Source organism: Danio aesculapii, chromosome 15, assembly GCF_903798145.1.
Source record: "Danio aesculapii chromosome 15, fDanAes4.1, whole genome shotgun sequence".
Classification (NCBI taxonomy): Eukaryota; Metazoa; Chordata; class Actinopteri; order Cypriniformes; family Danionidae; genus Danio; species Danio aesculapii.
Window position 1 is genome coordinate 25,491,230 of NC_079449.1, and position 23,620 is coordinate 25,514,849.

The window sequence follows — 23,620 nt, forward strand, 5'->3', positions numbered from 1 at the left end:
AACATTTCATCAACTAAAATTATTCATTTTATTTGATACACCAGCCAACCCCCCCCAAAATTATTTGATACACAAGTCACCATTCCCCAACACCCCCCCACCCCCCAAAATGTGATGGACTAATCAGCCACATTGCATAAAATCTTAAAGGGTGGTCCACTACGATATCATACTTTTAACTTTAGTTGATGTGTAATGTAGCTGTGTGAACGTAAACAACATCTCTGAATGTAAGACGTTCAAAGTTTAATGCAAAGGGAGACATTGGCTTTTACAGAGTTAGCTTAGCAAAGCCTACAGTGAATGAACATTGGTGACAAAAAAAAAAATACATCTGGGCAAGTGAGATCACAGGGGTTTCCGGTTACACGCATTTACCACACACATACACTCAGACGAAGGGGCGTGGCCAGAGGAGCTGTAATGTTAGAGTAGAAAAAGCTAAAACACTGCTATTTCCACAGAGCTTGTTCTGTTTCTGTGTTTAGGCTTTAAAAGGACACGACACAAAGACAGAAGTGCTTACAGTTTAATTTAATTATGTTCGAGAGAATTATTAAAAAAATATATAGCTAGCATTTGACAAAGGACAGCTTTCAGAATCTCTCCCAGTTCAATGCTGCAATTGGCTAAAAACTCCTCAAAGGAGCATCTCCAACAAGCAGAAGCTGTGGATTGTGAGCCACAACATGTAAGTATTTTTAATTTGTTAAAATTGATCTATGACATGCACAGTGTCTCGCATTAACGATATGTTGTAGCAAAGATGTAAACAACAGGAAATGCTGTTTGGCACCGCTAACAATTTAGCAATAAATTCATATTTATCAGTCAAACCGTTGTAAACACCCCCAATCTTCACCAGTGCTGCAGTGTCTCTCTATGCAGCTGCTTTCCCTACGTACATTTTAGATAATGAATTCACAAAAGACATGTGAACGTTTCATATCACTTACACATGCTTATTCAAAATATATGTGAAAGACATGTAACGCGTTGAGTTAGTAAAAAAAAAATACAGGATAGCTCGCCTAACTTGTGCTGCAGCAGAAAAATTAATCAAAGCTCTTTATTCTCCTGTCAACAGCATCACTGTGTATTACAGAAAAATAACTTAATCAAGCATCAGAGAAAAAAAACATTGGTCCTGTACACACGTGATTCTTGTGTGACATGCGTCTACAGACTGTTCACACACACAAACACACGCATGCACGCACGCACACACGCCGATTCTTTTTCAAAGAAACCACACCCTATTTTCACTCGTTACAGACACTTGTCAGATTTTTTTTAGGAGCAGGCATGGGGTTCATTTTCATTTTCTGTCTGATTAAGGCTCAAACAGATACTGCTAACAGCTACTCTGATTGACACTTTTTACACAGCAGAATCAAAGTGTGTGCTTGTGCTTCACTGGTGACGTGGAGCCAATCCGCAAATCACAGCACATTAATGTTAGCTGACCAATTACAGTCTCTTGAGGGTGGGCGTTTCAGAGGAACTAGGAAATATGACAGTCGTTTTCATGTTAGCTAAATAGCTGTATATCACAGTAAGATAAATGAAAAAAATGTGATTTTCTACAAATGAAGCATGAACACACATTGCTTTGCATCTTATAAACACAACCAAGCCTTAAAAATACATTCTGGACCACCCCTTTAATGAAGTAGTTCATAAAAAAAGAACAATAAAATTTTTAAAATAATTTAATAATAAAAAGTGTCTTTTATAAACAACACGGGCTCATTCTGAAAATATAGCCCTATATTATGTTTCTGGAGATCGCGAATTATGTTGTCAGAGCTATGTATGGCTGCATTTTGTCTTTAAAACGCTACAGGGCGGTATGATGCTGTTCCTTTTCATGCTTACCAGCTGACCTTTTACCTCTATTTGGACAGCTTTCTGCATCAGTGCGCAGAGCGGAGTTGACCATGACAATGGGGAGTCCTGTGAAGAATGGTTCCAGAAAGCAGGTAAGACAAAACACTGCGGTTGGGTTTAGGGAAGGGGGTGGGTAGGAGTATAGCTTGGTTTGTCAGTCAGAAAGTCAGTCAGTCGACAGCGACCTCTGGTGGATTTACGAGAAAAAAAGCAGGCACGAATGCACACATGAGAGAAATTTATTAATAGTTTAAAAAATAGAAGCATACACAGCGGCCTCTGGTGGATTTGCGAAAACAAAAACTGCAAAAAATGTAGCTCCTGGGACGTATTTTGCCCTCTCCAGAAAAGTATACAGGTGTACGTAATCGGAATGAGCCCGGGTTGTTAATAAACGTATCATCCAACACATATGTGACTTTTTTGTTCAAACCACTAAATAACAGTTCTTGAATCTGTCTTCCTTGGTGATTTATGAAGTATGCGTCAACAGCTACAGTTTTCTTCAACACATGGGAAGTTTTTCATAATAATTTTTTTAATCCAAAAACCTTTGAATAGAAAGATTGCAATAAAACTCCATCCCTGCTACATATGCAATTATCACTTCAGCTGTGCCGACACACAACGCTTCACACTTTATCTGTCTCTCATCTCCCATTCTTTTGCTTTTTGCCCCATCCTGCTCTGCTGTAAATCAGCCCAATAATGGAAAGCAGTGGGGTGGCTGAAACAGGCAGGCAGAGTCTGGTATATTCTGTGAATGGAGGCATGAAGGAGTCGACACAGATCAATACAGTGCTGTGGGAAAGATGGAGGAGAGGAAGAAAGGGGCGATGGATAAACCCTAGAAAGCACTGCAGCTGCACAGATAACATGAATGCCTATTGTGAGCCGCCATTAATATTCAGTCAGTTCTGGAATGGCGTTCAAACTAATGGGACAAAAAAGGCAACTTTACCTTTTTAGGACGAGTCAGTTCGTAAGTTTGAGAGATAAAAACGTATACAGACAAAAACAAAATGCACATCCATGGCTTCTGATGACACATTAAGGTGTCCTGCAAAGGACTTGGAACATTATGTATGGTCCAGCCAGTTAGTCCAACTGCCTGTTTGGTATTTCCAGTGCACAATGTTGAATTACTTTAAATTTAACTCATATATGACTCTAAATTTAATATATGATGGTTTAGAATATTAATATATTTATCCTAATTTTATCTGATGCCAATCATAAACATTAAGATGCTTATTGTAATATTTAATTTAGATGAATGGTTCATTATTTTGTACCGGCTGAGTATACAATTTCTTAAACACACGCATGTCAGTCTTGGTCTCTAAACAGAGGAAATTAACCACTATTCTAAAAAGGCAGAACCCTACTTACTCATTTTTGTCACGGTCACCAGCGATCGTAACTCCCTAGATTGCTGGTTTGCACATAAGGATTACAAACCTGCTTGTAAATGGACTACATATTCAGTCATGCCACAGACACACTCACACCTGCTCCAAGTCTCTACTGATTACACTCGCACCACCTGAGGATCGTCAAAGACTGATTACAAACACCATTTAAGCAGCACACACACTCATTCACATTGCCGAGTCTTGTTTACCTGTAAAGCGTCAATTAAACGCGGTTTTCTTAGTCTTGGTTCTCCGTGTTTTGATCCTTGCCAAGTTTGTCTGTTTGTACATGTTCCCTGCCTTCTTTCTGACCTCTAGCCTGTTAAAGTGACTACGATTAAGGATTTGCCTTTATTCATCTGTTTGCACCTGTGTTGACCCTTGCTTGCCTGATTACTGAATAAACCTGCACTTGGATCCCAACGTTGTCTCTGTCATCCACGTGTTACAATTTTACAGTTTTTTTTTTTTTTTTTGTGTGGTCCCCATATGTGCTATCTACTAAATTGAAACGAAGCTATTTAATCATACTGTGATTATTATAATAAAATTAAGCAGACCAATTTACTTAAACTATTAGTAACTTTGAGTAATCAACATTCATTCATTCATTTTCTTTTCGGCTTAGTCCCTTTATTAATCCGGGTAGGTAGCAGCACTACCTACTGCGCCACTGCGTCGCCTAGTGATCAACATATGATTTAGATAGTAGTATAAGTTTAGAGATGAAGGCCCACCCACATTTAGATTGGTCTGAACAACACTTTGTTGTTCTAAATAATAAAAAAAAACATTATTAGCCTTTTACAGTCTGAGTATACTTGAATTAATGCCAATGTGTTAGTCGGAGCTCTAAGAACATCGTATCGTGTGCCATGCTGCTTCGTCTATTGTGTTTTAGTCCGTTACTAACCTGTACAGGGGTTTGTGGTGTTACGGACTTAATGTAATCTACTAGATAAATTAGACTAATCTGAAACTAAACAATTGATCAGTCAGGTAAATGTGTATTATGCCAATTTATTCAGTCAATTCATAACTCAATACAAGACATCAAATTCTCAAAGATAAATCTAAGATCAAATGATGCATTTGTACACAATACAATTATATACAACACATTACCTTTAACCCCTGAATGTACATTTTGGCTTTTTAGTGTCATTCACAACTCTTCCTTTCACATTTAAAACAAATAAATAAAACATTCTAAGTTTTCCTCAATTTATTTTTTTATAAACAATATAACAAGGACAAAAATATTGTCTATATAAATATACTGTTTTCTAATAATTTCATAGGGTCGCTAGTGACCCAATCTATGTAATAGTGTATTTTTTCTTGAGCAACAATCATTAAATATCTTAGTACTCTGTAAATGCTATTTGTTTTTATTCTATGCACTAATAATTCCCACAAGCATAAAACTGAGACATGCAGCTAGGGATGTCCAGATCCGATCACGTGAACGGAATTTAGGCCCGATCACAGTTTCAGACTCGATCAGAATCGGATGTTACCTGCCAATCAGGACTTGAATATATACAGTATAGTGTCATTAATTTTTAACACAACGATAGTTATGTGGTGGCACAGAGTTAGTCCTCTTTCTTGACTTCACACAGAAACAGCAACGCGTGCAGCATGACATTACTTTGTTGGAGAGACGCTATTGGTTAAATGCCGGCAAAGTAGAACACAGAAACAGCTTGAAGCGGAAAGTGAGAGTATGTCTGGAGGCTTTATAAAATTGATGACGATAACATTACCATAGCATTTGGGATTGCCTGTCAGGTTTTCAAAGCTAAGGTGCTATTTGTTTTTATATTAGATTATTTTATGTTTACTGTTGCACTAAAGTCCAGGAGTAAAGAATTGATGTTATTAATTACTTGATTGTTCAAGCTACCTCACAGAAGTGCTCTGTTTGTTATCAGAGTTGATGAATGTAAAATAAGGTGAATTAAATAAAAAATAAGGAACATCCTGTCTCTGCTTCTTTGCTCTTCTTCATTCTTTTTTTTTTGTATTATCGGATTGGGTTTTGGTATTGGTAGATACTTAAAATCAAATGACTCGGACTTGAGGGCAAAAAAAACTGATCAGGACATCCCTACATGCAGCGTATATTGCCTGGTATATTCTGTAAATAGAGGCAAGGAGGAGTCGACACAGATCAATACAGTGCTGTGAGAAAGATGGAGAAGAGAAGAAAGGGGGCGATGGACAAACCCTGGAAAGAATTGCAGCTCCACAGATAACATGAATGCCTATTGTGAGCCGCCATTACCATTCCGTCAGTTCTCGAAGTGTGCTCGAACTAATGGAACAAAGAGGCAACTGTATCTTGGTAGGACTTGTCAACTCACTATCAGCACATGAGTCTAGGGGTCTCGAGAGTGTGTCTGAATGACACTATCTTCATGTGAAGCGCTGCCAAGCCGCCACGCTACAAAGTGTCATCGCACCAATCTGCGACTGCTCTCGGCAAACCAAGTGACCTGGTGACACCGAAGCTCAAAAACAAGTCCACAACGGCTTGCTTTTGACGACCGTTTATTCGAAGGCCACAATTCCCTCCTCTCATGTGGAATGAGGAGAATGTCACACCTACAGTCATTAGCAGCAAACACGCGCCGACGGATAAAGAGTTAAAGGCCGGTTGGAAAGGTCAGGCGGGTGTACACCCTTTCAAGAAGTGACCTTTTACTACAATCAAAATTTCAATTTGCAGCGCATAACCGCCAACAGAAAAACATTTCTTGTTATTCCCAAATAGCAGAGCTAGATTCAACATTCATTATTTGACATTATCCGCTTGCTGCAGGGCCATCGCTGTAATGAGGAGACACTGGAGATCAGAGCCCGTCAAACTCCACCCAAAGCACAGCTCACATCAAAGCTTTCTCCAAACGCCCCCCTCAAACGCTTAACAATGGCCAGCCTCAGCTCCCACTGTTCGGATGAAGACTGTGAAAGGATGGAGGAGAGATACGACAAGGCCAAATACTGCATACACTGCCTGCTCTCTTTTTCATCATCGCTCATTTGTTCTCTGTCTCTGCTGGCAGCTTCCCTTTTCCAGGTCTCTGAAGGTCCTGACTGGCTGTGTATGCATGAGTAATGGTGGACAGAGGAATCAAAGTACTTATAAGCATGGGCATGCAATATTGCATCACTGCAGCACAACAAAAATTTGGTGACTTTTGGTGAGTTTTTAAAACTCTATTTGATGGTAAAAAGATTAATAAAATACAATTATTATTGTTATTGTTATTATGAACAACAACAGGTAATTAATTAATTCCTTACATTTATATAGCACTTTTCTGGACACTTAAAGCATCTTCCACATTGAGGGGGAATCTCCTCATCCACAACCAGTGTGCAGCATCCTGGATGACACGACAGCAGCCATATTGCACCAGACCGCACACCACACACCAGCTGATTGGTGGAGAGGAGGCAGAGTGATGAAGCCAATTATGATATGGGGATGGTTAGGAGGCCATGACACACAGAGGCCAGTGGGCAAATTTGGCCAGGATGCCGGGGTTAAATCCCTACTCTTTTCGAAGTACATCTTGGGATTTTTAATGACCACAGAGAGTCAGGACCTCGGTTTAACGTCTCACATAAAAGACAGCGCTCACTGAGCAGTATAGAGTCCCCTTCACTATACTGGGGTGTTAGGACCCACACAGACCACAGGTTGAGCTCCCCCTGCTGGTCTCACTAACACCACTTCCAGCAGCAACCTAGCTTTCTCATGTGGTCTCCCATCCAGGAACTGACCGGGCGCAGCGCTGCTTAGCTTCAGTGGGTGACCATGTAAAAGTTGCAGAGAGCTAACTGCCAGTTGAATTATTATCCTCTTTCTATTTTTACTTCCTCTCGTCTGACCTGTCTTCCCCTGAAATGTGTGATGTTTGTGTATGGTTAGAGGGTCCAACTTCACTACATGTAAAAGTGTATGTGACAAATAATGGCTTCATCATCATCATCATCATCATCATTCATTTTCCTTCAGCTTAGTCCCTTTATTTATCAGGGGTTGCCACAGCACCAACTTATCCAGCATATTTTTTCACAGTAGATGCCCTTCCAGCTGCAACTCAGTACTGGCAAACACCCATATATATTTATTCACACACATACACTACAGCCAATTTTTCATGAATTCATTTTCTTTTCGGCTTAGTTCCTTTATTAATCAGGGGTCGCCACAGAGGAATGAACCACCAACTTATCCAGCATGTTTCACACAGCGGATGCCCTTCCAGATGCAACCCAACACTGGGAAACACCCATACACTCTCACATTGATACTCATACACTATGGCCAATTTAGCTTATTCAGTTCACCTGTACCACAAGTCTTTGGACAATGAGGGAAATCGGAGCACGCGAAGGAAACCCACACAAACTCGTGGAGAATGCAAACATGCAAACTCCACACAGAAATGCCAACTGACCCAGCCAGGGCTTAAACCAGTGACCTTCTTGCTGTGAGGCGATCCTGCTACCCACTGCGCCACAGTGTTGCCCAACAGCCAATTTAGTTTACCCAATTTACATATAACGGAAATCTTTACACTGTGGGGGAAACCGGAGCACCCACACTCTTTTTATAAATAAATAAAAGTACGCGAGCTGTCACTGGGGTGGTACCTTTTCAAAAAATACACTTTTGCACCCAAAAGGTTCATATTAATACCTCAAGGGTACATATTAGTACCTAAAAAGTACAAAGGTGTTCCTCTTAAAATGTTTAGGTACTAATATATACTTTTGAGGTACCAATATGAACCCTTTAAGTACAAACGTGTACCTTTAGAAAAGGTACCACCCCAGTGACAGCTCACGTACCTTTATTTCTGAGAGTGCAGAGGAAACCCACATCAACATGTGGAGAACATGCAAAGTCCACACAGAAATGCCAACTGACTCAGCCAGGACTAGAACCAGTGGCCTTTTTGCTCTGAGGCGCCACCATGTTGCCCATGTAAATGATATATTTTGTATGTTTTAAAATAATAAAGTCATAAATTAAAAATTAAATAAGGATAATGCCCCTCAAATAAATATTTCATAGTAAAAAAAACAAACTATACATTTTTAAATGCATAAATAAAGAAAAAAGTATAACAAATAAATGAAAAAAACATCCATGATATGTAGTGATGATAACACTAATAGGGAACCAGCAGGATCCAGCGCACTAGACACTTCATGGCTGAAGATATCCTTGAAGGGGATCTAGAAAACAGGATTTTCCCTGCTCTTTTCACTCTAATATGCAGAGATACTCTGACATTCACAAAGCAAAGCTCCCTCTTCAGACCATGCAGCCCATTTATGGAAACTTAAGCCCTTCTCAAAGGTGCGGTGATGTAATAATTACAAGAGCTTTTTTGTGATTTTAATCCCGCCTGAATTGCCCCTGTCAGTAATTTTCCTCGATTTTTCCTGGACTCTGCATTCTAGTGTCTGCAAAGATTACAGTGTCTTTTTCTTCTAAAAAATGTCTGAAAAAATTACTACAGGTAAGAACAGTACTGTGAGCACTGACACACTGTTAAAAACCTCAGAATTTATGCCCATGTTCAAACTGCAGGCCCTTTAACAAAAATTTGCTTCTCCAAATGGCTCAAGTAAATGCTGGTCAATAAGAAAAGAGCCCAGAAAAGATCGATTGACAGAAGATTAATATGTTTTTGTGTGCTCGTTCACAATTTGTTTTATAATGTAAAGAAAGATGCAGCATGTAGGTGTCATGACCTTGATCATTTAAAAGAGTTTGAACTAGGATTTCATAGAGTTCTTTAATGTATGTTAGATTTGTGTCCGTGAAAAGAGAGGGAAGGGACTGTGTGATGTGTCTTGGATAATTTATACGCAGTAGTAAATGGGATTTATATGGGGTTTGGATGATTTGTATTGGGTAGTTAAAACAGAAAAGCACATTTACAGCCATTTGAAGATTACAGAAATGAGAAGACATGTTAACAAGTTAAATGGGGGAAGATAGGAAGGAAGTGAGAGTGGAAATTATAGAAACAACTCCTGAAAATCAAATATATAGTTGGGTACTCAAATATCAGTTGGGTACTTATGGTTTGTTTCCTCTGAGTGGTAGAAAATGGCACAGTATGGCACGCATTTATTTCAGTTATCAGTTATTTCAGTTATTATATTTCCATTATCAGCAGCAAACCAAAATAGCAAACCAAAAATGGCAGAGCTAGGCCACTGATTTGTTAACAGAGATGTATCACCTGCATGTGTAACAAGCCAGGGGAACTACAATACAGGAAGGGAAATTTTTTACAGTACCAAATTGTACTGCACTGTACTTAACTGTACCATACTTCTCAGTGGAAACAAGGCTTAAATGTCTGTTCAGTATTTACCCCCATCAAGTTTAATCAAAATTAAAAGTTTATACCAATGACTGTCAGAGTAACTTTGAATTAAGGTACGTATATAATTAAGTATGCTGATGATTCTGTTATTGTCAGTCTTCTGTATGATCATGAGTTACAAGAGACGCCAGGGGAGCACGATTGCAAAGTCCTTTGTAAATGGTCAAGGGATCCATGCGCACGCGCTTGTCACATCATGTCAGAATAACAACATGTGCAAAAATGAGTGCCGTTTATCAGCAGTGAGGAGATTGTACATAAAAAAGGATGTAAGGATGTCGCCTGAGTGGCGTTTTGGTTTCTTTTCTTGTGCATTCCAGCCACTAGTACCCCATCTAAAAGACTTTTAGCATAAGGGGTAATATAGTCATTCAGCTTCACAATTTGTAATGTTGCATGTATTTAAATAATGATGTCCAGTTCCTTTGCTTGAAGGCTCAGATATGATTATCATAATTTGTGTTGTTGACAGAGTTTGAGGTTTACTGTATCATTATTATTGACACCTTAAAGTTTGCTTTGATTGTTCAGTATTTACGCTTTACCATTCCATATACTTTGTAACATTTTATTTATCAAGTTTTAGAGTCTCTTTAACACTAATGTTTATTTTATTATAAAGAGATGAGATATTTAGTTTGAATATTTTTGTTTTTGACTTATAAAACTATTTGGTTTAGTGATGTTGGTAAATAAAAATAAAGTGGTTAAACTACAAAAAAATCCTAATATTCCTAAATGTATTGTTAAAAAAAATTAAAGAATTATCGATATCGAATGATATGAAACATGATATCGTGATAATTCTTTTTTTGCAATATCGCCCAGCCCTAGCAGAAGCTATACTTATTTCAGATGAGCTAGGTCCAATAGATATTTGCATTCATTTCTTCCAACTGCAGTTGGGTTACTTAACAAGCTTTATATATAAGTTGCTCATGCATATTCATTTTATTCTTTACGGTTATTTCTATTTGTTTGTTTGTGTGTTGATCTGAAATTGGCCCTCGGGGACAATATAGAAATTCCAATCCAATCCAATCAACCTTTATACATATAGCCCATTACTACAATCAAAAATGACCAAAGTGCTTTTTAACACTACAACATAAACAAAACAATACAGTACAATAGAATACAGCAAAACAATAAAGACAGATTGTGGCAGATGGCTTAGAATGTGAACAAAAGCATCTCTGCTTAAAGACATTTGCATTGTTATGTTCTTTTTTCCCCTGCAACCGATTAATTAATACGCATCAGAGTCATTGTGCAAGTTTTTTTTTTGTGTGTAAATGTATTCTGCGAATAGACTTGTTTTTTTTTTAAAGAGTTTAAAGTTTGAACATTCTTGCCTCCTTTATGATATTTTCAAATTTAGCTAAACTACCATTGTCTGTTGTTATGGACATTAAACTGCCTATGATGCTCAGAAACCTTTTACCAATTAGCGACACTGCTGGCTTTTGAGTGAAAGAAAGTAGAAAACTGTCATGCATAATTAGACTACGATTTTAGAAGTTGGACTTTAGAGAAAAGTGTCTAATTGTATAAAGCAGCTCCATTCTTCTTTTGATTTATCCCTCAATCTGCCAGTATTCAGCCTATAATAAGTCCACACAGACAAAGAAAAAGCACATAAAGAAAGACTCCCCTGTGGTCCACAATCAAACAATCTTTATCTGTCCTCTGGAAGTCCATGTTCACACAACCATCCTCCCTTTAATTACTAAAAACACTCACTAAATACAAACATATTGGCTGTAATGTTGCTTGCCAAAAATGAGACAAGGCTTGCGTGCCTCTCTGGCTTCGTTTTATATCAGCATATATTTACTGGCTGTCATGACCTCAGGACTTTTACAGACTCTCATCGCTCTGTATATGTCATTGTCTCTTGCTTCATTTTGAAGGAGCAGAAAATTACCTCTATGCCCTTCACTCTTCACCATTCACTATTTCCTATTAGTTCAAAAATATGCAGTAGTCCATTTAAAGGAATGAATGAAAATGAGTGAGTAAATTTGAGCTCTGTGTGCACCGGAAGGAATGACGTGTTGTTTGTGGTCTGCAGATCTATAAATTCCTTCGATGGATTAGATATTGAACGTCTTGGTCAGGCCCTGTGATCGTTTTTTTAACATGTAGTGAGCTCTCTGTTAGTAATGTAACTAAGTATTTTGATTTCTGTCAAACAAGACTTAGTTAGAGATGGATTTGTAGGTCAGATGATGGGCTGGTACATGCTTTTTTCTGAGTTACAAACACAGATGAATTCTAAAAATGAAAATACCATTCCCTTTAATGTTCCAATGTCATTAAACTTTTCCCTTTATTTCTTTTTATATGTAAAAAAAACATTAAAAAATGTTGATCATTGCAGTGGATGGTGATCAGAAATAGCATAGTGTTTTATTTTTCCTCAAATACAGTTTTATGTTGTTGTTGTTTTTTTTTTCAAATTGCCCATTTTTTTCTTGAATTACAGATTTTTATAATTTTTTTCCTAATTATAAAAAATATTATTGATATTAATTTAATTTCATCAGGCCAATATGAAAACAGTATAAGCAGTTAAATTAATATTAAGATTTGCTGACTATTTATTGGGTATTGGTTCAAATATAAAAGTTATTGATTACCGTTATCGGTTTGAGCCAAATTTCCCAAATACAGTTGAAGAAAACATGATTAACCGTCTTTATTTTTCAAATATTTCCCAATAATATTATAATATATAATATAAAAAGTCTCATCTGTTTCATTTCATCTACAATAAAAGCAGTTTTCAATTTTTTTAAAAACCTTTGAAGGTGAATATTACTGTATAAGCCGCCTTAAGTTTACTTAATATTACTTTCTGATTGTCAACAGAACAAACCACTGTTATACAATAACTTGCCTAATTACCCTACTCTACCATAGTTAAGCCTTTAAATTGCACTTTAAGAGTACCAGTATCTAGAAAAAATATTTAGTAAAATATTATGTATTGTCATCATGGGAAAGATAAGGAAAAATCAGTTATTAAAAAGTAGTTATTAAAACTATTATGTTTAGAAATGTGTTGAAAAAAAAACCTCTCTCTGTTAAACAGAATTAAGGCCAGAAGGGCTAATAATGGGGTATATAGGCAAATTACCAATTTGTAAACATTCAGGATGCGCGCATTGCGGCTGCAGAAAAAATAAAGTGCTAGCCTTTAGTCATGGAATGACATCTGATGCGGTACAGAGTTTGTTGTTGTATTAAAGATAAGTTATATTGATTACATATTATATATATTATTTACCTAATGCTTTCAGCGCATTATAACAGCTTGTCACCCAGTGATAAGCACAGTTATTGGGCAAAATTAATGTTAAAGTGAGCGGCGTTCGTCTGACAGATCCATTTGCGATAGCACCCCCTGAAACATACAACTATCTCATTGAATCTCCAAGTGTTTTTACATGAGAGAAGTTAAAGGCCTACAAGTCTTTGGATGCCTACAATTTTGTTCTGTGTGGTCATGTGCAAGTAATAATGTTCCATGAATACCAGATTCAAAACTTAGTAGTGCTAAAAACCGAGGTTCTGCCTAGCCAAAGACAAGGAAAGAAGACGGAACTGTAAAAGTGCCGAGTAATCATCAACAAGCAAAATAACTGCATTCTGACAGCGAACTGCACCTGTACGGCAGGGTATGTGAACTTAGATTTTTACATTTAATTCTAAGCATTCAGTGTCCGCAGTTTAATTAACCATATTTAACTGTTTTTGCTGAAATCATTGCTGCAATCAAAAACAAGTAATGTATATGATTCAGCATAGCATGAACATACTTGATATAAAATGAGAACTGCAGAGTCGAGCATTTTTAATTAGGTCCTCACTCCATTCAGCTCTTCTGATGGCTGTCAGCCAAAGACATCTGCGGTTGGCATTAAAAGCAGTGTGGGTAGACGATAAAATTTAAGTTTTCTATTTTTGGACTTTCGATTTTGGCATCCTACCACACAACAGCATGTTTGCTATTTGTCATTTGCAACCGGTATGCACAGTTGAACTCATGTGACGTCATGTATGACGTAGGTTGGTAATTCCCCTATACACACAGACTTTTAGTTTCAGTCAGCCAGCCCCAGGACTTTTTAAAAACCAGTGATCTTCACTGCCTGGCTGAGATACAATTTAAAGTGTGTATCAGACCAAACAAGAAGCACTGCATTAAATTATATTTTTCTGTGTCTATAAAATATGGAAATCCGTTTTACCCCAGTATTTTCAATGGAATTTCAGCGTTCGCCTGCTACTAATGACGGTGCTAGCGTTTATATGGTCTTTAGTCTCTTTTTATGCTTTAACAACCAAAATGGATGCTATTTAACTGATTATATTTGAATTATATTACAACTTCGATGCTGTAAAATTGAAAATAGTCACATAAAGCTTTCACCGAAAGTTTATCATTGGCTGAAAAACACTGGCTGTGCATTGAGCCCATTCTGACTTCAACTGTATGTTCATTCCTGCACTTAAATGTGCATCAAATGTCAAAAAATCTCCTATTTGGTTCCTAAAAAAGAATTTGCACACCAGACTCAGTAAATGATGACATCATTTTGACTTTAGAGTCAAAGAGACCTGACCATCATGTATGTTTCTCTGTCATCATCTCAATGGGTTATCTCCAACAGTACTTGAGTCTTGATCACTGAGCGTTCGCAGACCCGCTTCTTCATATTTCATCACATCCGTGTTATTGCTCTCCCCAGGCGGGCTCACGCACTGACACAAATTGTGTACATTACAGAGGAATGTTATGGCTGCTGTGACAGTTTTATTGCTGCCTGGATGAAGACATAAACGGGTAATTCATGATTTCTATCAGCGATAATGCTGAAGTCCTCAAAACGCTCCTCAACTCCCATTTCTCCAAATTCTGTCAGAAATGTGTTTTTATACTAGCGCCAAACTGTATAGTATGTGAGAAATGGGCACTTCGGAAATAAAATTATGACTCAGAGGCTCTTTGAAATGAGAGGAACTTGTGCCTCATGGTTTGAATCGAGCAGTCTCGAGCTGATTTTCAATGCTCATGCCGAAGCAGCTGGTGTGGTATGATATCTTTCAAGACAAGGATTGAATTCATAGTTTAACAGCCAGCATGTGTCGGGAAGTGTTGACTCCTCTCCAGTGTTCTACGTGGGGTGCAACTTGACGGAGCTTAGCGACTACTGTTGTCTTCAGCCACTGTGATAAAAATGCACATAACACACAGACGGGGCCTAATAAATGAAGTCTCGTGCTGAGAGGACAAATAAACAAATTCATCTGAAAGGAAGAGCAAGCCAACAGAGCCAGGCAGGCATAATCGAATTCAAATAGATGTGTGAGTGTGCGTGTGTGTATTAATACAACCTGCTGTGAGTGGGTATGAGTGTTTGGGAGAAACTAAGCTAAAATTAGCAACGCCACCAGTTACATTTTTAAGGCTTTGCTTGGTTGCTTAAAAATATAGCTTATTCTGGAACTTTTGAACAGAAAACCAATGCCATGATGTTTGTCATATTGTATGGCTATGGTTTTTGTACACAGACGAAAGTAAAGGTTCAGAAATATGGTTTGCTTTAAAGTCATGCATGGATTTAAAAATATTTTGCATAAGTAACTTCTATGAAACAAATGATCAGCCAATAATCCAACATGGTCTTGTTTTAAAATGTGAATGTATTATAAGCTGCTAAATGTGCAATGTGGACATATCATTTACGCATAAATAGGAATACAGAAATCCTGGTATTAATGTTAAATGTTATTATTATGTTGTATTATGTTGCTGTGTCAGTTACATTAATTGTAATGTTTACAGTTACATTTCAGTTTCGCTTAACAAGAAATATATATATATATATATATTCTAAATAATCAGATGATTACATACTTGTAATATTAAAAATGAGCACACTTAAAATTATTTATACATCCTAGGCTATACTACAGAGGTGTATATATATATATATATATATAAATAGTGCTAGCAACTTTCAGGAAGTTCAAATCCCTGATGGTGTACACAATACATTTCAGATTGTAAAATAGCTAGAAAGTAAAAAAAAAATAAAATAAATAAAATTAAAATAATAAAGTAAATCAATAACCCCAGTCTGGTTACACGAAGCAGTTCCATATCCCAATCCAAATATCATGGTCTGTGTGATTTCATTTAACTAACACTGGCTTAGTAAACTCCTAATTAGCTGTTTATAATTAGTTAGTAAGTTAGAAGTTGGGTTTAGGTTTTGGGTAGGATTAGGGGTGCAGAATAAGATCATACTTTACAACTACTAATAAACAGTTACTATCTTAATAACAAGCAGGTAACAAGCCAGTAGTTAATAGCATGAATTGTGATCAAAACTAAAGTGCTACCCACCTGACAGAGTCTTGTCACTTATCCAAGTTTTAGAAACAACAAATAATAACTTGACATCTAGCTGATCATTTAGTATTAGAAGTGGCTTATATGAAAAGCAAAAGCCTCTAGATTACGCTTACTTTACCAAAATAAAATATAGTCATGCCTTGATTTTAAATTATTTAATTAGAACGGTAAGGTCTGATTTTGCTTAGACAAAAGTCTTGTCACTTAAAACATATAAAGTCATGGTGCAGTGGAAAAGAATGAATATTGTGTATGACTCCCATGAGCTTGGATGACTGCATTCATACATCTCTGCAATGACTTAAATAACTTATGAATAAAGTTATCTGGAATGGCAAAGAAAATGTTTTTGCAGAACTTCCAGAGTTCATCAAGATTCCCTGGATTCATCTTCAATGCCTCCTCCATCATCTTACCCCAGACATGCTCAATAATATTCATATCTTGTGACTGGGCAGGCCAATACTCTTCACCTTCTTTGCTTTCAGGTACTTTGATGTGGAGGGTGAAGTATGAGAAGGAGCGCTATCCTGCTGAGGAATTTGCCCTCTTCTGTGGTTTGTAATGTAATAGGCAGCACAAATGTCTTGATACCTCAACCTGTTGATGTTGGTATCCACTCTGCAAATCTCTTGCACGCCCCAATGCTGAATGTAACCCCAAACCATGATTTTTCCTTCCCCAAACTTGACTAATTTCTGTGAGAATCTTGGGTCCATGTGAGTTTCAATAGGTCTTCAGCAGTATTTGTGATGATTGAGATGCAGTTCAACAGATGATTTATCTGGAATTTTTACCTTCTGCCACTTTTCCAAATGATCAACTTGACGTCATGTTATTATTTGTTGCTCTTACAACTAGGATTGATGACAAGACTTCTGTTAGGTAGTGTATATATACAGTTAAAGTCAGAATTATTAGCCCCCCTGAATTATTAGCCCCTCCGTTTTTCCAAAATTTCTGTTTAAGGAAGAGAAGATTTTTTCAACACATTTCTAAACATAATAGTTTTAATAACTCATCTCTAATAACTGATTTATTTTGTCTTTGTCACAATGACAGTAAATAATATTTGACTATATATTTTTCAAGACACTTCTATACAGCTTAAAGTGACATTTTAAGGCCTAACTAGGTTAATTAGGTTAACTAGGCAGGTTAGGGTAATTAGGCAAGTTATTGTATAATGATGGTTTGTTCTGTAGACTATTGAAAAAAATATAGCTTAAAGGGGCTGATAATTTTGACCTTAAAGTTAATTTTAAAATTTTTAAAACTGCTTTTATTCTAGCCGAAATAAAACAAATAAGACTTTCTTCAGAAGAAAAAAAAAATTTTATTAGACATACTGTGAAAATTTCCTTGCTCTGTTAAACATAATTTGGGAAATATAAAAAAAAAAGAAAAATTCAAAGGGGGCTTAATAATTCTGACTCCGACTGTATATATAACACAAACACGCACACGCGAACGCGGACACACACACACGCGCACGCACGCACGCACGCACGCACGCACGCACGCACGCACGCACGCACGCACGCACGCACGCACGCACGCACACACGCAGATAGAATATTAAAAAGTAAAATTGCAACTTTAAAGAAAAAAAGTGTTGTGAGTAGAGCGTTACTCACAAGGCCATGGTTTGAGATTATGCGTAACTGATGTGTAGAAAGAGTGAGAGTGTGAGAAAAGACCCCATCCTGATGCTGTCTGAACTACTCAAAGGATGAGCTGCGCCGCTGGGGCGAGGGGGAGAAGCAGAGCGGGACAAATGCGAGGCGGGAGATGCGGCCTGCACACGGCAGGAGAAAATCCAGCAGCTGAAGACCAGCCGCTCCTCCTGCTGCAGGTGGTATAATCTCAGGCCTTGATTAACTACTTCTATTACCAAACTTAATTACTAAATCGTCAAGAGTGGCCTGCGCTGGCGTGAGCAGAGCAACCCCCCGCAGCAAGAGAGACAAACAAATAAACAGCAGCACGGCTTCTGACTGCTATTAGACTCCACAGAGCTCAGGCTAATTAATAGCCTGCGATGCTATCGATGGGGGAAATAAAGACAATTGACAATTGCCTCTTGCAGGTCCAGGGAGAAAGATGCAGGGCTGAGTCCTCCTGGGCAAATGAGCTGGAAGTGTGTATGTGTGTGTGTGCGTTTGCATGAAAGTTATGTGGGCGGTTTTAAAAAGCTGCATCAACAGTGCAAACATGCTTTGGTTGCATCGCTGCTCTGAGGGCACACAGGCTGGCAGGATGCCCAAATAAACCAGCCTCCTTTCTCATGGATCCTGAAGGGCATTTCCGCTCAACTCGGCCCTTGGGACACAGCAGATACACTAGACTGTGCTCGGGGAACAGCAAAGTCAATGCGTTCATGCCACATCATCTCTGAAGCTCAGGACAGAACAAAATAAGTCCTTGGTCAGAGCCCGTTTTAGACTGAAAAGGTGACCTATTATCATTCATCATACATGGAAATATATGCAAATTACATACATGAGATACAAGTTCATATCTATAATTTACATATATAAAACATGTATTATATATACAACATATATTGTTTGCATATGTATTTTTTCAACCATTTGCAAATATGTACATATATGATCAAATATGTAAGATCTAATACCTATGATATACATGGCCATATGAACATACATTTACAATGATAAGTAATACATATAATATATGTACATATTTGTAATTTTAATATAATTTTATTTATATATATATATATATATATATATATATATATATATATATATATATATATATATATATATATATATATATATATATATATATATATATATATATGTGAAATCCAAATAGATTACAATTCATAAAAGCTCACCAAGTGAAAATATCATAATAAAAGCAAAAAGTCATGCTTGGTTTCATACTCTGTCCTTTAAAAAACTAACATGATGAACTGAATGCAGTGAAGATTTAGCTACACAACAGAAATAAAACTGTATCTAAGTGTCTATTTTAAACTGAAAGATATAGTATCATCCCAGTAAAGGGTGAATTATATCCCACATTTAGCAAAACCCTCATATCCAGCACAGGTCAGTGGAGAAACACCATCTGCTCACGGTCGCAAAGCACTGACTCCTTATTATCTGCCTTGATATTGCTCATTACCCAGTCTCATAAAAGACCAACACAGGGTGTCCTGAATTAAAGCACATTCTCTTGAAAATATTTACTCATCTGAACAGTGTTTTAGCATGCAGGCAGAGAAGAAACGCGTGGGTGAAGATGTTTAATGGGCTCTCTTTATGAAGATGACTGCTGGAGCTTATGGCAGAAAACATGGAAAAGCCACGGGGAATGTCAGGCCCGCTAAAGCTGAAGCCGAAACTGAGGTGACCTTAATAGCGCACATCTACTCGCTCTAATGATGTGCTAACTGCTTTAGACAGCACTAAGACAAATGTGTTCAAGTCACTGCTCCCCCCAAAAAACTGCTTCACTTAAAGTAAACCGTGGCCATCATACGCTGTGGACAGGTGGGACTTGTGGCCAGCAGTTTATTATTTAATAGCTCACAATAGGGATGCGTGGATTATTGTCTAAAAATGCAGTGAAAGGCATGTTATTCTGTATACTGGTGTTATAATTAGAGGCATTTGTTATTTTGCTTTGCTGTGTGGTTGATTTTTGTAGCAGGAAAAACAACAAGCGATGCTCCAAACTATTGCTTTTCCAATATGTTACAAATGTTGCAATCCGTTCTAGTGAATCCCAAAAGGAAATATGTAATCAGATGATACCAAATGTTGTACATCTAATGAGGTACAGAAGCAACGTTGAAAATAAAAACCAATGTGATTTGAGGGGTAATTGTACATCTAGCCTGTTGTTCTCTCAGAATAAAGTCTGACAGGCTTATCAGCATCTGTTATTTGTAAGAGCAAATGGGTTTCTTCTGCTAAAACAACCAGCTAAATGTACATTATACTGCTTATTACATGACTGCTTGCCACAAAAGTGAACAATTAGACATCAAACATTAATTTGAGCAGTAATATTTAATAACTCTTTAATTAAACAAAGCTTGCAGAAAGAAAAGCAGCTGGAAGTGACATATAACGTACTTAAGATGGCAACAAACAGTGAAGGACAGCAGTGTGACTATATTTTCACTATTTATATACACGCATGCACGCACGCACGCACGCGCACACACACACACATATATATATATATTTTAATAGTCAAGCTGTTTTGATACATGTCGTGGTTGACCAATTAAAGTTAAATATTCCAGCGACTTGTAAAATAATATAAAATAAAGGTGGCGCAGTGGGTAGTGCTGTCGCCTCACAACAAAGAGGTTGCTGATTCGAGCCTTGGCTGGGTCAGTTGGCATTTCTTTGTGGAGTTTTCAAAAAAATAAAATAAAATAACATGAAGGGGGCACAATGGCACAGTGGGTAGCTCTGTTGCCTCACAGCAAGAAGGTTGCTGGTTCGAGACTCGACTGGGTCATTGGCATTTTTAGGGGTTTTTCACCTTTAATGTACAAGACAGGGGAAGATTTGGCAAAGGACCTCAAGCCGGGAATCAAACTCAGGTTGCCATAAGCACCATGGTGCTACAGTATATGTCGGCGCACTTAACCACTAGGCTATTGGCGCCGACCAGTTGGCATTTCTGTGTAGAGTTTGCATGTTCTCTTTGTGTTCTCATGGGTTTCCTTTGGGTGCTCCGGTTTTCCCCACAGTCCAAAGACATGCTGTATAGATAAAATGGGTAGGCAAAATTGTCCGTAGTGTATGTGTGTGAATGAGTGTATGGGTGTTTCCCAGTGATGGGTTGCAGCTGGAAGGGCATCCGCTGCATAAAACATGTGCTGGTCAAGTTGGCGGTTCATTCCTCTGTGGAAACCCGTGATTAACAAAGGGACTAAGCAAAATAAAATAAAATAAAATAAAATAAAATTGTATAATGAATAAAATAAAATAAAATAAAATAAAATAAAATAAAATAAAATAAAATTAAATTAAATTAAATTAAATTAAATTAAATTAAATTAAATTAAATTAAATTAAATTAAATTAAATTAAAACAGACTAGACTGTGCTCGGAGAACAGCAAAGTAAATGTGTTCATGCCACATCATCTCTGAAGCTCAGGACAGAACAAAATAAGTCCTTGGTCAGAGTCCATTTTAGACTAAAAGGGGACCTATTATAATTCATCATACATGGAAATATATGCAAATTACATACATGAGAAACAAGTTCATATCTAAAATTTACAAATATAAAACATGTATTATATATACAACAAATATTAAGAAAAATGGTTGCTTGCATTTATATTTTTTGGAATTGCAAACATGTATATGATCAAATATATAAGATCTAATACATATATATTATGTATGGCCATATGAACATGCATATAAATTGATAATACGTATAATATATGTACATATTTGTAACTTCAATATAATTTTATATATATGTGAAATCCAAATATGAAATTGTTTGACGTTTGTGTAATTTGCATATATTGCAGTATATTAGGTTTCTATGTGAGTCTGTTCATCCCGTTTAGTAAATCTTTTTCCAAGAACAGGTTAAATTATATTATCCATTTGGCAAAACACTGTATTAATGGAAAAACCCCCACAAGTAATTTTTTTGCAACACATGTTCCAATTTATTTATTTCCAAACTAATATTACATAATATTATTATTACAAAATAACTTTAATAAATCATTTCTAATAACCGATTTATTTACCTTTGCCATGATGACAGTAAATAATATTTGACTAGATATTTTTCAAGACACTTATAAAGCTTAAAGTGACATTTAAAGGCTTAACTACGTTAATTAGGTTAACTGGGCAGGTTAGAGTAATTAGGCAAGTTATTATATAACGATGGTTTGTTCTGAAAACTATTGAAAAAATATATTGCCTCAAGGGGCTAATAATGTTGACCATAAAATGTTTTTTTTAATAAAAAGCTGCTTTTATTCTAGCCAAAATAAAACAACATATACATTGAAGTCATAATTATTAGACCCCTTTGAATTGTTTTCTTTTTATATATATATATATGTATGTATGTATGTATGTATATATATATATATATATATATATATATATATATATATATATATATATATATATATATATATAAATAAAATAAAAATACATGTACAATAAAACAATTCAAAATAAAATTAAACAAAAATACAACTAAATAAACATACAATCAAACAAAAAACAAAATAAAAAGAACCTTTCACACTCCTAGCAAAAATTTCATTATTTCAACATGACTGATTCCATCCACTGGCCTCGAAAATCAATGACAAATGAAGTTATTAATTTAAGCTCATTTGAGCACTTGTATTAGTTTTCAAGATTGAAAGCTTCCTCTCCTTAATGAGTTAATTAGAGCTTACTTTGCTATAGGCTTTTAATCTGCTCTTGAAATTGCATATAATTTCCCCCACCTATTTTTACATAGGCTACATTGTTTATGTCAGGGCCAGGAAAGTTCAGTTCTTGAGAGCCACAGTGATGATAAAAACTCACCTTCTAGTAAAACACAGAGTTTGATTAGCTTGTACAGGTGTGTTTGCGTAGTGTTGGAGGAAAAATCTGCATGACAGTGGCTCTCCGGGATCACATTTGCTTACAATGTACCCTGGTTTATGCTAATGTTTAGTCCTAGCATTAACACATCAATCAAAACAGAAAAACTAAATTAAAATAAAATTACAACCACCTAATTAGCATTCATCATCTAAATATTCATAGTTTTGCGACAGCACAGCCTCTTAACTCCTTTAAAAACACATCTCTGCTGAATAGAGAAATTAATAACTTAATAGCTATCCAAGCTCAAAGCTGCCTTTAAAAATCTACAAAGCAAAATACCATCTTATAAAAAAAGAGAAACTAAATCTGTTATGACAGACTGCAAAAACCGCTGCTGTATCTTTGAGGCTGCATGAGCTATGATTTCGCCAGCAGTGCTTTTCCATTTGAAATGCTGTCAGTCACTTACTCTACTGTTTAGTATTGACCATTTGTTACAGTGTATCGTCCATTTGAGAGCTTTACCCGATCATTATACACAGAAGCTGAGCTTCCAGGTGGGACAAAAATACATTGATTTAGAGCCCAATGTCCAATAATGTTTAGAACCTTTTGTACAGTGAGCATTGATCTTTGTGCCGTTAAAATCAAGTTTTCAAATATAAGCCACAGATTCCCACTGATGAACAACTTCAAAGGCTCTTTATAGGCCACATCTCCTCTGACATCTAGAGCCATATTCATGCAGAAAATCTGAACAAAAAGCCTAACTCTACTTGAACTCAACTTTCATTCACTCGAATATTGAGATATACTGAGAGAGAGAAAGAGAGAGAGAATCATAGCATAACAGACAGAATGCTAGACAATAGACAGAACAAAA

The 23,620-nt window shown here is 36.6% G+C and overlaps 1 protein-coding gene across 1 annotated transcript in view; it reads right to left on the reverse strand.

Moving 5' to 3' along the window:
• The window catches only part of grik4 (glutamate receptor, ionotropic, kainate 4), a 624,478-nt gene that overhangs the window by 81,556 nt on the left and 519,302 nt on the right, over positions 1 to 23,620 (reverse strand). The window lies entirely within an intron of this gene.